The sequence below is a fragment of the Taudactylus pleione genome, unplaced genomic scaffold, assembly GCF_031769625.1.
Source record: "Taudactylus pleione unplaced genomic scaffold, aTauple2 ptg000122l, whole genome shotgun sequence".
Lineage (NCBI taxonomy): Eukaryota > Metazoa > Chordata > Amphibia > Anura > Myobatrachidae > Taudactylus > Taudactylus pleione.
The window spans coordinates 2,416,940-2,432,460 of NW_028284524.1; the positions used below are offsets into that span (position 1 = coordinate 2,416,940).

The 15,521-nt window shown below is 40.0% G+C and overlaps 1 protein-coding gene across 10 annotated transcripts in view; it reads right to left on the reverse strand.

Moving 5' to 3' along the window:
• Positions 1 to 15,521, reverse strand: part of R3HDM1 (R3H domain containing 1) — a 134,111-nt gene that overhangs the window by 63,226 nt on the left and 55,364 nt on the right. The window lies entirely within an intron of this gene.

The window sequence follows — 15,521 nt, forward strand, 5'->3', positions numbered from 1 at the left end:
TAAGGTCACAGGATAAACTGCTACAACATATGAATGGCACAGTGTGCAAGACTGATCGTGTCACCACATCTGAAAACAAACGCCATCCTTATTCAAGCAAAGAAGTTACTAGAAAGAACATTATGGTGGATGGAGTTGCTCGCAAAACTGGTATAAACTAGCAGCATGCGTTTGGTTTGTGCCAAAGCTGGCCATGCACAAAACTACTATCATTCCAACCAGTGCCCACCTACTTCTGTGACATCAAGTTGGAGAGAAGTTGCCTGGTTTGCTGAGAAAAGCGGCTTACACATCTAAAGATTATCATTCCAACCAGCCAACTTGAAAGCGATCTGTGGTTTTTTTGGCACTGGCTGGTTGGAAAGATAATCTTTAGATGTAAGCAAGCACAGTGCGAAGTTGTGCAATATACGATATGCAAACTGGCAGAAGTTCTACTCCCCATCAGACCCACTGCGCTTTTCCTGGCAAAATACAGTATAAATATAAATTTGAAACAAATTTATATTTACCATTCGCAACAACTTCCCAAGACTCAATAATGTGCACCCATGATGTACACACGGATGGCAGCCAATAAGTAAAATGAAGCCTATTAAATCAATATAAATCCGTGACATCACCAGGGCATGATGCTCACTTCCTGCTCAAATTACAAGCTGTATTCTTATTGGTTTGGCCACCGGGCCCCAGCAATGTTGCCAATTTCCTAGTGAATCAATAGGTAGCACTCTCTTGAATATTGGTTCAGCCACACAGTGCTGGTAAACAGTAATCTCTAAGGGCTAGTCCATGTTGCCAATTTTTAGCTGCACGCTTTACATATTCACTACCTAACAGAGATTGCGCCTTTATCATTTATTATACGGCACCACAAGTGTTCCGCAGCGCCTTACAAAGTACATAAACAAATAAGTGAACAAGAAACCAGTGACACAGTACAATACAAAGCAGGACAAGGACATGGTTTATACAGATTGCTGCATTAGCGATGATAACACTCAAAATAAGTAGCAGGGAGTCAGCAACCAATTTTTAGGTGCCATGTGGGGAGTAAGGAGAAGAAGAAAGTATAAGTAAAAACGAGAGGCACATGAGGGAAGAGGGCCCTGCTCGTAAAAGCTTACATTCTAAAGGGGATAAATTAAATTGTGATAATGATAGTCTTCAAATTAGATTATGCCACAATAGAAATCACCTCGCATGAACTTCAGGCGATTAATCTCTTACCTGGAGTTAAATAGAAATAAGCGATTAATTGTCCAGAAAATACTCATTAGAACAGTATGGTTTGTATTTCCTATTTAGGCGATCTCATACAATTAGGGGGGAATCCAATTAATACCCATTCAGTTAACGCATCTAATTGATCAACGGCCCGTACTCAATGAGCCCCGCTTACCAGAGAATTCTTTTTGGGTCTCCAGAGACTCGAAAAGAAATCTCTGAAGACTATCGAACTAATGGGTGTAAAGACCCAGTTAACGCATAGGTCCATGAACTTATGACTATGAGTTAACGGCCGTTTACTGCACTTAAAGCCCATATTTAACGACCGTTAAAAAAGGGCTTGGGTGAAGAGGCAGCTAATTGAAGAGCCTCAGGCAATAAAGCCAGAGGCTACCTCCCTTTGTCACCCCCGTTAATAGCCCTTATTGAATTCCCCCTTAATCAGGTAAAATCAATGAAAATTGCAATGCGCTTTTTCAAGCAATTACATTAAATTTAATCACAGGTGACTTAAGCTGGGTACACTATGGGATTCTCAGCCCAATGTGGCTTTAGCTGTCAAACAAGGCAGATAATTGCAAGCACCAGTGCCCAACGATCAATCTAAAACCCGTCAGTTTGGATCCTGATATAGTGTGCGCTGCACCCGTTATGTCAATCCCATATGAAAGCCTTGTTCAGAATTAGTGTGTACAGAGATCCGCCCTACCCCACATATAAAAAAACGTCACCTCAACAATTAGTAGTCTAGGTGATCGTTTTAAATGTAGCAATTATTGGGGGGCGATTCAATTGTTAGCCCATGCGGCTACATGTGCCGGGCGCCCGACAGAGCAATTCAATTGTTGATCTGTACGGGCACGTAAAGAGCATACATTTCAGCTCGCAGTCCCCAGGGCGATAAGTCGGCACTTTAGGCACCGAAACAGGGGTTTGGGCGCCCGAATCAGGACTTTGGACGGGTATAGGCGCTTTACGCGGCTAAACCCTATCTGTTTGGGTGCGACATGCTTGGACGCCCAAACATTTTGCACCCCGACCTCCCATCATTTTAGACGGCAGATATGGGGCGATAAAACAATTGAATCGCTCACACATTGTGTGGTGTGTACACTCCACTTCAGGTGTTATCAGGATTGTTTAGGTAGTTTGCCAATGTCTAGTCACTGGCAAATCTCTGTCAGGTGTGTACCTAGCTTTAGTCTCATACAAATAGTTGCTTGAAAAAGCCCAAGCTCTATCTAAACAAGCACTTTTAGCCACTCCATCAAGGGCAAACACTTTACCAGAGAATGCCCATTTTGCAGGAGCTTCGTTTCAAATAGGAAATATACAAAGATGAGGTTTAATTGCTGTGCAGCGCCATCACTGCCTTCAATAGTGAACAGATGTATTATGCAACATTCAAATAATTAAAATCGCACACATTGACTATAAAATGGATAAGCAATTGTACATGCCACATTCAGACAAGGTAATGTTACTTTAACCACAGTAATGCTATTTCAGGCCTCTAAACAGCACAAAGTGTTAGTGTGTTCTAAACAATTAATCTTATGATATTTCATAACAGATCTAGAAAAAGTGACCAGTGTAGACTTGTGCCATCTTGAAGACACAGCCGTTCTACTGAATACATCAGCACATACTGTAGAAACTTGGTCTTCCCACACCAAAGGGAAGATTCAATTAACTCATGCTATGTCATACCGCAGGACATTACAATTACTCATTTTTGCTTGCATTCCATTAAACGGGCAAGCAATAATAAGCAAGGTTTTAACTACCGCAATACAGTGAAATGCATGCAGCCACACATCAGAACCTGAATCTCACCGACTAGTCTGCTGCTTTACATTTAAAAATTACCAAAAACATCAAGGGTTCTAAGCAATTTCTAAATAAAATGATTAATTTAACACAATTAATGTGCATTTACTTCTACACTTGCTCATTAATAGTTATTATAACTTTCCAACAATTTAAAAAAAAAATAAAGAAAATCTGCAGCATTAGTTGATCCTCTAAAGCGCTTAAAACATTTCACCATCAAGGACTTCAGAGAAAGTTGCTCTCTTAAGTCCAAAGTGTCCCCTTTCATTTTATTTACCAGTTATTTTATTTTTAGAAAAAAAACAAACAGAGTTTAGTCCTGGTAAATTACTAATAAAGCGATATGAAGAAAAAAAAAAAAAAAACGCTCTCCTCCAGAGATAGTTACAGCTTGGAATGGGCGGGACAGTGCATGTCTGTCACTTGAGGACGGAGGAGTGCAAGCCCACCCGCCACATTCAAAGTTGCTCCGCCTCCTCTGTTATGACCAAGTGGGTGCCCTAGCTAAAGTGTAGTCCTCATCTCCCTGCCGCTGCAGCATTTCCGGCACAATGAAGGAGCGTGGTGCCCAGGAGAGCTGGACACTGCTGGTTCCAGAGCAGAAGCAGCTTGATAATCGGATCCCGCAAAGGAGGGACATCATAACAGAGCACGGTAAGAACGTTTGCTGAAACAGATGTTACAGGATTTACACAGTGCATGCTGGATCTTCAGCTGGGTCATCTAGTGAGCTGAGAGCCTGCCTTCACACTATGTTGTCTGCACCCAGCGGCTTAATTTTTTGCACTGAAACCCTCCTCTAGCGTTATTGCCTTGGTTGGGGTACTGCCCTCTTCTCCAGTTTATTTTTGCGGAGGGAAGCTGTACTCTGTGGCATAAATAAAATGAATTGGTCCCTACTGTGTGTCATACTATGGATTTGGGGTCCTACAGTGTGACATAATATGGATTTGGGCCCCTACGGTGTGACATTTTGAATTGGGGGTAGGTTTGCACCTGTGGCAGAATCTGCTGACCATTGAACAGGCATGTGTGGTGGTCTGATGGCATGTGGGGAGGTTGAGGGGCATTAAAGGGCAGGTGTGGTGGTCCATACAGGTGTTCATATATTTTGGTCACTGGCGATGGTCTGGTTCCTAAACTATTAAGCTGGCTCCTAGATTTTACAAAAATTTGTCGAGCCCTGATATAAACAATTGGCAAGACAAAACTTAGGGCGACAGCGACCTCTGGTGTCCCAAACACGTAAAATTATGACTGAGAAGGGAGTTATAAATATAACAGTTTTATTTAGTAAAAACAAATCAGGCAGAAAATATATTCCATAAAATATCACCATAAAAGTAGGCTAGAAGTCGGTGGAATAATAAAACACTAAAATCAGACAGACACTGCTGCACTGGTAGTCAAATAAATATTATTATATATATCTATATATATATCTATATCTATATCTATATATATATATATATATATATATATATATATATATATATAATGTATGAACAAGTCCCACGCTCACATCTGTAATAATCACAACATCGGGGTGCATTCCAGCCAATTTGGTCCCATCCTGGGGCGTTAGGCACAATATAGTTATCCAGAAGGACGCACTCACCAAGGAGACATTCAAGGTAATTTATTCCAGCATCAAGGTAATATGAAAGTAATAGGTTCTAGCAGCAGCATACAAATAGCAGCGACGTTTCAGTCCAGTCAGGACCATTATCAAGCCAGCAGCATATCACAACAAACTTTAGATATTTCAATAGCACAACCTCAGACCTATGGGCTGAGGTTGTGCTATTGAAATATCTAAAGGTTCTTGTGATATGCTGCTGGCTTGATAATGGTCCTGACTGGACTGAAACGTCGCTGCTATTTGTATGCTGCTGCTAGAACCTAGTGTGTGTGTGTGTGTGTGTGTGTGTGTGTGTGTGTGTGTGTGTGTGTGTGTGTGTGTGTGTGTGTGTGTGTAATAAAAGTTGGGAGTAAGATGCTTAATCTTTCAGGAAAGGTGCAGTCTGGGACGGCCCAATGCATTTAGTCAGGTAGACTTTATCAAAGTCTATCTGATGAAAGTGCTGTTTTAGTATTCCACCGATTTCTAGCCTACTTTTAGAGATATTTTATGGAATATATTTCCTGCCCGATTTGTTTTTACTAAATAAAACCAATGTTACATTTTTAACACACTTTTCAGTCATAATTTTACGGGCTTATAGATTATATATACACATATACATATAATTTAATAATTTTTTTTAATTTTCACATATTGGACAATCCGATTGAAGTGGTTCAAACAGGTTGCTTGACCATTTATATAAAAATTTTTTAAAAAAAACACACCCCTATATATGTCAATAGTTCAAAACCACAAACATTTTGCTTTTACTTTCTTCTGGTTCTAAATGGTATCCATTTTTAAATCTTGACAGGCAGTAATTTCATCTTTGTAGGTGTTAAAGCAAATGCATATCTCTCAGGACTAGGAGGTGGTAGAGCTTTGTCACAAGAACCATTGTTCTCATAACTGCTTGCGCTATATTACTGGTCACACACGGATTATCAAATGTTTTAATGCAGGGGAGGGGAAGCTTTTTTCTGCCGCGGGCCATTTCGATATATATAACATTATTCTTGGGCCTGGTACAGGCCCCGCCCCTTCCATGTAAAATCACATGGGGTGGGGCCACAGTCACCGGTGATTACAGCAATGCCTAGAGCATCCTGAAAATGATCCTGGGAGCTGCAAGGGCAGCGGTGTGACCGCCTGAAGTGTCCTAAGGACACTTCAAGCAGCACCGCTGCATAGATTCTGGCTGCAGGGTGCCATTCTAGGCACCCTGCTAGCCAGATGAGGTTAGAAGAAAAAAGATCCGAGGGCCAGACCAAATGATTCCACGGTACTTTTACGGACCCCAGGCCTGAGGTACCCCATCCCTGTTTTAATGACTGAAAAAATGGGCTCAATCATAACAAAATATTGCAAAATTATGACTTTTCAGGGTGCTACTATCTTAATTCAGAATTTTCTGATTATTGTGGGAAGTACATATACACTAATTATTATTTATTTTCTTTTAAAAAGGTGAAGTCTGAGACTTGAGTTTAAAATTTTTTTATGACACGCTGAAAATAATGTGGGTTTTTCTTCAAAAGTTTTTCTATTTTAGGCCTCAATATCTTGCTGGCAACATAGGGAAAATATTTTTGGCACAAGTCATAGTCTATATAATTCTATGCTAGGGTGAAAATTTCTAGTATTTGTATACTAATATTTTGGAACAGCCATTCACCAGGTCACTAGTTACTGCGCCAGATGTTGCAGGTGTTTTTATTCCAGTTGCCCATCACCTTCCCATCCCTGCGACCCCCTTCTGTCTCCTATCCATGTCCTTCCTGTCTGTCTCTCTTGCACAGATCTGTTTACCAGTCTCTTCCCTCTCCAGCCAATCTCACTTATCTGTAGTGGCCTCACTTCATATTGTGCCATCTCGGTCCCGGAGCTATTCGATTCAGCGCGCTGTTTAGTCCAACTATTACAACTTAAGTCGGAGAATGCCGATTCTTGCAACTTAACCTTGATATTTAGTTACGAAAACCGGCATTCTCCAACTAAAGTGCTTGCTGTGAGGCTGGAAAACAGCATTATGGCCGGCACTTTAGTCCGATTTCTGCTCTGAGAAGATATCCTTTAGTTGACCTAAAAAAGCACTGAATTGAATAGCTCCGGGACCAACTACACGGCGCTATTCAACTCGCGCTGAATCGAATTGCCCCATAAATTATTTTGCACAATTCCACATTGTCATGTGACGACCATAGCAACCACGGTGACTTGGTACATGATTAAGGGAGCAGAAATGCTATTAAACGCCCCTCTGAGCTCAATCTACTCTGACACATACTCCCTCTTAGGTCAAGCTGACATGAAAGCCTGTGTATCTGACTGTCTAGCAGCAACACTTTACCATCTACTAAAGAGATTTTGAAAAGGAGGTAAGGATTTGAAGACAGTTTGATGCATGCTTACAAAAAGATTCTTAAAACTTGCAAAAATATATTCTGTGCTTCACAATAAGAAACATTGATAAAAGAACGAAACTGAACTGTCCAATAATATCACATACCTCATTCCATCTTTGTATTTTATTTTTTAACTAGGATGTGTTTATCGCTTTCAAAAACAAGTGGTCCAATAGGTGAACATATAATTGGGAGTGTGTTTAATCACTGCATGATTACATTTATTGATTCCTTATTCCACAGGCAGCAATTGTGTCTTTCTGTGCTGTAAATCACAGGGCACACTAAATCAATGATTTGCTTCGCTTATTACCACACATACGACATGATTAGAGTCTACGTAATGTTTTCAAAATGTGTGTATGAAGATCAACTTGCTCACAGCCAATTAAGAGTGCATCAAAGGGTCCTAGGTTTAAGTTATGACAGTGGCAACGAGCCAGCAACATCATGCAATAAACATAAGGTTTATGAAGCCTAATTGCATACAAATTATAGCAAGTGCGGCTAGAAGAATAATACTGAAGACACCAGTACAAGGGCAATGGGGGTTATTAAAGGTTCCAGAGAAGTGTGTGTGTGCGTGGGGGGGGGGGGGGGGAGGTATGGGTGGGGGGGGGGAGAAACACAACAACAAAACAGACACGCAATAAAAAGAAATGGAAGATAGTAGTAGTCATTGACACCAACATTCATACCTATTGTATAGGATATATTAGACCAAACTATTATACAAGATACACTACAGAGATGTATACTATACTGCGGCAGGATTCTTATACACAACACAATTTATAGGGCTCTTTTAGATACAAGAACATACAACGTAGTAGCATTACTTCTTGGGAGTTACTGTTTGGAACCCCTAACTTGTGCTCTTGCCCAACAGGTCAATAAAAATAAGTATACACACAAAAAATAAAGAAAAAATTTAATAAAAAAAAAAAAAACACACGCAAAAGCTATAATCAGACTAAGTGGTTTTCTTTTCCTAATGAAAACTAATTTTTAGAACTTGTCTTTTTATTTTTCAAATAAAAAACCTGTAGGTGTCACTGTTGATACTCCTGTCTTAGAGGAGCGTTCACCTGTGGCTGAAATCTCACTACAGAGACCAGTGCAAACGAATATAAGCTTTGAAAATAGAAAAGCTTAAAAAGTTAAATTGTAATGCCACAAAACTAGATTTAAAAACTTTATTTCAGATGATCAATTTGCTTTTAAAGAATACCATAACTATGTATTTAACAGTTATCTCCTAATGTTTTCAAGATATGAATTTACACCATCTTGGTGGTTGTTGGTGTTGGGGGGTGGGGAGTTTAAATGCAATGTGTACAGTAGGAAACAGAAGATCTAGAGCCAACCCCGTTTTATCACCTGCAGGTTTCAGGCATTTGAAGAGAATGCTTAGAGACTCACTCTGCAGACTACGGGTTTATTGCCAAGTAAATGTGTGTTTAGTTGAGCAATAAGATCTAATAGCAACACTGTCCCGTACTGCTCTAATTCACTGTATTCCCTGAGGATCTGTTGCTTCTTCACTCAACTTTTTGATTAACATTTTCTTGCTGGTTTCTTATGCTGTGCAGAATTACAGAACGCAAGCCCACAATCCCAGAAGGAGGCACCCGAAAGGAGGCATTCAATACGTTACGTTAGCCGGAATAACAAACCGGTCCTCAGCACTTAAAGTATAGTCTATTGTTTGCTTAGAAACATCACATAAGTTTTTGTCTAGTCGGATATGTTAAATATACAAAAAAGAACATTAATTAGATTTTCATACCACTCCAAAAAGACAAACAAGTACTGGATTTAGATGCTCATTTGCATAGCAGTGCCAATGACACAAGGGCAGAGTTTTGAGTAGAAAAGGAGGGAGGAATTGAAGTGAAGGCAGCAGTAGATCTATTCTTGCTTATAAAACGCTGTATTTATTTCCAGAACATTATTTAGTACAGTTCTACACAGCAAATTACATATCAAAGCAGCAGTGTTTTGACTGCTGACAACACAGCCCAGCAATTCAATAGGGACATGTGACTTCATAGATGCACTTTGTGGTAATTATGATTCAGGCATGTATTTATGAAAATACGGTTTTAAACATAATATATGTAGTGGCTATTTAGTTTTACAGCACATTTATGCTACAATTAGGATTTATGCTACAAGTGTTCAGGCTTCTCCGTTGAATATTAAAAACAAACATAAAAATAATTTGTCACTTTAAGTGATGCCATGCTTTAAGAAGAGAGGTATTTCGAGAACACTGTCAATGCCAGTCTTGTGGCATTCGAAAACCTGCAGCATTTCCAAAGGTTGTAGCTTGCATGTGTTCAGAAAATCTACTTTCACCTGCTTGTAATTCAAATTAGGTAGAATACTGGACCTGACAGCGGAGTCACCGCCAAGAAAAACACAATACTCTTCCATCTTCTGTGGCCTGTCACAGGGCAGGTACACAACACATCCCAGATGGAGCCAGAGTTGTCTCATTCACTTAGAATGGATTACCTGGAGCTTTGCTCCAGGCATCCAGCAGAATGCCCTGGCTAATGACTTAAAGTAATCCGTCAGAGCAGTACTCACACTTGCAGAGCCCACTATTAAGAGAACCAAAACCCTAACTGTATTGGGGGTGGGTACGTTACGGCAGGACAGCAGGCTACACACAGCTGTCAGAATTTACAGATACTGACAATATGAGGTTTCCTACATAGAATCCAAGCTAGCTCAATCTAACATGTTAACTGTTGGCAATCACAATTATGGTGGTAAAGTAACTGAAAAGGTATCTACCCTGCTCCACAGGATTATCCTTGCACAGTGTTTAAATATTCAGGGCCTTAAAAGGGAAATAATATAAGCCTCATGATGATGCAGAGGATTCTTTGCACCTCCCAAGGGCTGATCCTTGATAGTCTTAGTTCCCACATCAGTGCTGTGCTTCCTAAGCAACATGACCGAACTGCAGGTAAGAATGCCCAAAAACTCTGCAGTCTGGTAAAATAGCCTGTTGAGGAATTTCAAACCGAGAAAGCCAGTCTACATTTTTAATATTAAACATGAGCATCAAAATGAAGAAGCCATGTACTATGCACTAACACTACAGATTGAGCCCTCACAGCAACCAGAAAGTCTTGTGTTTGAACGAGCTCTCATGGTTAATGTCTCATGTGCAGCATGGTGACCTCTGTAGGCAGAGAGGTTCTGATGTATTTCTCAGCTTGGAGGGTGTGACCCAGTGGCTAAGCGTTGAGTCCGGTTTCACGATAGCTGAAATAACGAAGGCCTACAAAGATCCGATCAAAAAGAGTAGGAAGACTTGGCATGTTGTGTCCAATAGTTCACAATCAAGCAAATCCACTTATTGAGGTTATAGTGCCTTAACAAGAAAGCATTTCTCAGGTAAGTCTTCCTTTATACCAATAAACTTTTTCTTGTTCAGCAATTAGATTTACAAACCAACTGGCATGACTCTACACAGATGTTTTGGAAATCAAAATGCACATAAAATAATCCCAAGGGAAAAGGACAAGTAGATTTGGCCTTATAACAAAAAGTTGAGAAATCTCACTCCTATCAATTGATAAAATTATATAAGTAAATAGGTTGTTATATTTTTTAAACCAATATATTATCAGATGGGGCGAAAATGCATTTGGACTAGAAGCCAACCCAGGAATATAAGAAAGTACAGTACTTTCAATTTTAGCCAAAGACCTCAATAAGATCTGTTTTTGATGCTGTAAAGAGAATTCAGAAGCCTTTGCTTGACCAAATATTTAACAATTATTATTATCTCTCTGGCTTTTGGACAGAAAGGTGGATCTATAGTCTAATTTCAAATCCCACACCCTCCATTGTGGGGTTTGAAAATTATATAAAATTAAAGGAGCCAGGGAGGATTTTTATTCATTGATCGCTATAGACACAAACTCCAAGCAGTATATTTATTTTGATAAACCTAGCTTCTGGGCATGGACTAGATTCTAGAGCTAGACTATGCCCAGAAGCTAGGTTTATCAAAAATATACTGTATATACTGCTTGGAGTTTGTATCTATAGCCAACAATGGATGAAAATCCTCCCTGGCTCCTGAATTATGTATAATTTCAAACCCCACAACTGAAGTGTGAACCCTTTGTTTGCTGAATGGCAGTGTTCCAAATTGTTTGTGTACACTAAAGCTGCATACACACACACAACGATTTTGTAAATGAATGATTTTAGGTAACGATTTTCGTTCATTTGCTCCAGGGAAAAATGAACGAAAATCGTTTACTAAAATCGTACATTTACTAAATGTAATGAATGATTTTTTTGAACAAACAACGATTTTTAAATATCCCCTTAATGAAAATCGTTGAGTTGGTCAGTCTGACAAATGTGAACGCGCATGAACGATAATCGTTTGTTTTAACTTAGAAAGTGAACGATTTTTTTCAACGATTGAACGATAATAGTTAACGATAATCGTTCAAAAAATCGTTGTGTGTGTATGCACCTTAAGGGATTGCTGGCAACTTCTATACTACTGAACTAGCAGTGATGGCAGCGAGAGAGAGTGTTCTTTGGTGGTTCAATTACACTAATTTGTGCAGCCTCACTGCAGGGGCTCTACATGCAAGTTACCTGGTAGTGGTGCTACAAAGGTGAATGCAACGCTCCGATACAGAGTTTTGCTTACACACTGCTTTCAGTATGACACACATTGTCCTCGCTAGTTCTATGCAATCAGGCAGAAAGGAGAGAACCAGGTGAACATCATTAAGCAAGACAATTCCATTATATTCAGCGGCTGGCTTTTCTGTGATGCATCTGATTAAATCATTTCAGCCTCATACCAGTCCAGCAGTGACACTCCGCACTTGGGGTCCCTCAGTATATCCACCACATCAATGTTAGACAATCTGCTCGACTGCCGCATTCATTTTATCACCCAAGAGCTTGCAGGAAATGTAATTGTGTTAACCTTTTCCAGTTTTTTGAGCAGGTTCTTGCTCATTTCACGATAATGTCCAAAGCGGTCTTTATTAATGCTGAATGTCGATGTAATGTTTTAATTGAATTAATGATAGCATAATCCTTTTCAAGATCCATTAGGAGATATTGATTTGCATGCATCACAACAAGAGTCCCATTACATCTCACTTATGCCTCATTATTTCACATAACCTGCCAGCAAATCAAGTGTCCACAAAACTGTTGTGAGAAAAATAATAAAATCTTAAATCAGAAAGCAACTGGGAGAAAAAAAAAAAAATGTAAAACCCAAGAAGTTCAAACTCAACATTTTGCGGCAGAATTACCCAAGTAAAGGTGCCCACACACATACCGATCTGCACACGATGTGTGCGATTTCCCCTGAACTCTCCCCCGGCAGTTCCTACACAAGATTTGGAGTAAAAAGCATAAGATCTATCGTGCTTCTTAACTTTTTTTTTTTTCCCAGTGCATTTTGTCCCAGATTGTCAGATCTGCCCTACTGCACGGCAGATCTGACGATGCAATGTGCGACCAACGGGGACGCGCATCGCATCGTGATCGTGAAGTAGGACTCACGATTTCCTCACGATTTGGCCATATTTTACACGATCTGTAGTCACGATTCGTCGGAATCGGCCAGATCGTGTAAAATATCGCTATGTGTGTGGGCACCTTAAGGGATTACTGAGTGAACATATTTAAAACTACTTGTTCCGTTAATTCAGCGACAATGACCTGGTGTTAAGAGTTGTGTATCATCTCTAGGTAGGTGTAAGTGGTGGCATGATGAGAAGCACTAACCACCAGGGGGCGCCAGGATTCACTGCAATACAATCCTTTGTTTAATATAAATGTCCTTAATGATTAGATTACCTACAGCTTCATCTTCAACAAGATTGTCCAAGCTGCTATTACTGATTTTCATCAAAACACGCTAATAGCAAAGATACATCAAATCTTGGTCTTTTAATTGTATAAATATTGTAGGATTGTTGTGGATATACTTTGCATATCTTGTATTACATCTCAAGAATTTACATTTTTAGATTGAGAGAATAGCAGATTGCGCACATTTTAGAGGTGCTAATAATGCCTCAAAACAGCCCTGCTTACTGCCAATTAGAACATGAATAATTAGACTGTAAGCTCTACAGGACAGCATCCTTAACTACTCCATTCTACAGTTGGATAATATCTTTATTCCCATTTTGTCCTAAATGCATATATGAGTTATTATCTGTCCCTGCAGTGTATTATTAAGACTAATATTAAAAAGGGTTCAATTAAAGTAGTTATTCACTCAGTCCACCAGCGATTAGTAAGATTCACAATTGTTCAGGAGCAGACCAGAACTGATAGATTATGGGGAAGACTTTCCTTACGCACATTACACTTCCTGTTAAGCCTTTCTGAAAAAAACTGCAACGTCCAATTAAACTATACATTTACTAGAAAACAATGATAGGCTATGATGTTCCTGTTCCCTGGCAAGTTTATAGGCTACATTCTTACAGATATTAGATCAGTCTACTGAAAAGTGGGCGATAAATGACAACTGTCTGCAATGGGTTTGGTAACTTGACATATAGCAAAAATATGCACTTAAGCTGTTTCATAACATATTAATGTATTGGTCTCTTAGGCCCCAAGTCACAGAAACAACAGCTATTTCATTAAAGGACAAATGCCTCCCCCCCACAACAACCAAGTCCATGGAGGACTTGTACGAGTGTTTCTAGTGAGGAGGGGGCCCGTGTGCAGTCTCCGTCACAGGCCCCCTCCTCTCCGTTTGGCAGCCGGCAGCACTCTAGAGCTGTGTGTGGCCAGCGCCGGAGTTATAGACTCTAGGCAATAGAGTGTGTCCACAGTATATTGCGGGCATGCACAGGTCACAGCGGCCATTTTCCAGACGTTTTTACAGCGCCGGACCCCCGCGCCGATGTGGGACTCCGGAGAGGTAAGTACATTATGGATGCAGGGTGTGCGGTGCAGGCCCCCCTGGACCCAGGGGCCAGTGTGCCCTGCACACCCTGCACCTATTGTAGAGTTATTGTCTGGTAGCCAGTACACTCTTCATTTTTTTTTGGATAAATTAAACCTCTTAATATTGCTAGAATGTGGCCAAGTCAACATGACTTCGCTCCCAGTGAGTTACTATAGAAACCATAGACATAAGTGACTAACATCATTAATTCAGGAGAAAAATATCAACACAAATACCTATGAACATAGGACAACAGGGCAGGGAATCGGGTGCGTCACAGCGCCACTGTCTCTGAATGACTTACACTACTGAATACCAATAGATACTAAGGATATAAAATCTAGCTCTAGTTCCTAGATGGATTAGGACAGTAACATTCACATAGAATTTGGCCCTTCGCCCTCATTAGTGAAATACAACCTCCTATTCCATATAAAAGGGCTGTTCTAAAAAGTGGTTCATTGTACATCCAAGGATTTCTAATCCTGCAACCTTCAGAGCCTGTATCATGTTAATATATGAACCCACCAAATTAGACATGAGTAATTACGAAGTGTGGCTATTAAATAAAGAGACTGTAATTGTGAAAAAAAAAAATTAAACCACACTGCGCAAGTTAAATTGGATTGGGGAAACATTGACCTTGGACTAAGTTTCACGCCTCTCACACAGAGAGTTTGCTATCAAACAGCAGCAGAGCAATTTAAAATGAAGTGTTAACTTGAACAAACGCCCACCAAATGTGTGACTGTCGTGAGGATGAACTTCGCAGAAGGCCTTGCACATCATAAAACAAATAAAAAGGTGAAAACAAATTGGGCTCGATTCAATTGAATGCGAATTAAAATAGCGCCAGGAGGGAACTCCCGGAGCTATTCAACTCCGCTCGCTGTCAAGGATTTCTTCTCGCAACCCTCTAGGGGTGCGAGCAGAAATCTGGCAAAAGTAAAGACGCGATGCTGTTTTCTGTCCTTAGTGCCGCGGAAACAGCAGTACCCTGGGCAGTTTAGTCGGAGAATGCCCGTTTTTGCGCTCCCTACCGGCACTATTTAATTAGCTTTCAATTGAATCAAGCCCACTGAGAAAATTGTTTGAATTAAGTCAACTCAGCATTCGAATGATAGCGACAAAGAAACTGTTATAGGCAAGTTTTGCGTCAAGATCCTAACATGACAAAACTTTGTGCCAAGATGGTTCAAAGAGTTCTCACTGCCGAGCAAAGAGAAAACCGAAAGCAAATTTGCACAGACATTTAGGAACAAATTCAAGTGGATTTGGATTTTTTTAGAAAAAAGTTATTTACATGTGATGAAACATGGATCTTCCAGTACAATCCTCAGACAAAACTCCAGTCCATGTACTGTAAAACATCATCATCACCAAGAATAATGAAGAAAGCACATCCAAATCCATGTTAATCGTCTTCTTTGATATTAGGGTGTTATTT